Below are 1460 nucleotides of genomic sequence, written 5' to 3' on the forward strand. Positions count from 1 at the left end.
AGTGGGTAGGTAGGGGAGCAGGGGCGAGGGGTGGTGGGTATAGGGAACTTTCGGGATAGCATTTGAAATGTAAGTAAAGAAAATAATAATAATAATAATAATAATAATAATAATAATAATAATAAAGAAAATTGTTTTGTTTGTTTTGTTTTGTTTTTTTAATTGAAAGTGTTGCAATCACTGAGGCATTTCTGAGAGAAGAATAAGTTAATGTTGTGTTGACTCTCAACATCTGCTTTCTGACATCTCCGTGGTTTTTTTGAAGATGTCTGTCTGTATAATTGTCCTAAGGAGTGTCCTCCAGAGCCCTCTTAAGAACTGTTTTGAGGGACTGATGCTTTCCATGCTGCCTAAAGGAGCCTAAAAGGAAATAAACGGTGGAATTGGCAGAGCTATTTACAAAGGACAGGACAGCAGTAACTTGGTCAATGTGACACAAGAGATGATGTAAATGAACCCCAAACCAATATGACAGGAACAAGTAAAGCCCAAGGGGCAGGCCACAGATGAGGTGGACCATCACTGTAAGAGAGAGGGTAACATAGAGCCTGGACAGGGGTTTCCACCTGGAATGACAGAGGATCCTCACCTATAGGGCCAGACAGGACCCAGAGAAAAGCATTAAAAAAATCAGAAATGCAGTTATAATAAAGTCAACAGTTTTCTACAAGTGATGATGAGTACCATCCAGGAATCCTGAGAAGTACCAATCAAGAATGCCCATGAGAAAGGACCCAGATTAGGGCACATATGATAGCTGACATGTTTCTTGGGTGGTGGCAGTGGTACTAGATTGGCCACAATACAGACTGGCAGTGCTCCATGCTAATAGCACTGAGGATCCTCAGGCCTGAGATATAGGGAATGATTGTTGCATTGCCTAAGATACCTTTGCTTAATTTATGGGCATGGATGCCATAGAAGTCAATGATTCGTAGCAGAGAATCTGTGGCAGCAAAGAAATAGTCTGCCAGAGCCAGGTTGAGGACATAGACTGAGATGGCTTTCCTGAGCTTGCAGAATCCCAGGAGCCAGAGTACAATGGTGTTTCCTACCAGTCCCACCAGGAAGTGATGAGGACCAGGAAGGATGGGGTCAGGATTGGACTGCAGTTGGGATGACCAGTTTCATTCAGTGGTGTAGATTCTGTGTTGTGGGATGAGATGGTTGGATCCATGCTCACAAATCTTCCAGTGGTGTTCCTGAGAACACAGACCATATTTGAGCACATTAACATTGACCTTTCTTTCAGCAGTCATAATGTAATTTAGATATTGTTGTCAACATTTCTAAATAAAGTCATTTATAAGTAAAAGGAGAGTAACATGACCACATGGATCAAGAATTATGGACTGTGGATTCAAATTCAGAGCTTTTGTGTACTCTATAGTCTGGGTCATTTTTCCTGTGTGTAACTCAGTACTTTTAAATCTCATGGATATATTTCTCTTTTGTCATGG

General features: G+C 41.3%; 1 pseudogene; it reads right to left on the reverse strand.

The window, feature by feature from the left end:
- Positions 1 to 225: 225 nt before the first annotated feature.
- On the reverse strand, positions 226 to 1219 carry LOC110314686 (annotated as a pseudogene).
- Positions 1220 to 1460: the final 241 nt, after the last annotated feature.

This window comes from Mus pahari, unplaced genomic scaffold, assembly GCF_900095145.1.
Source record: "Mus pahari unplaced genomic scaffold, PAHARI_EIJ_v1.1 scaffold_11989_1, whole genome shotgun sequence".
Lineage (NCBI taxonomy): Eukaryota > Metazoa > Chordata > Mammalia > Rodentia > Muridae > Mus > Mus pahari.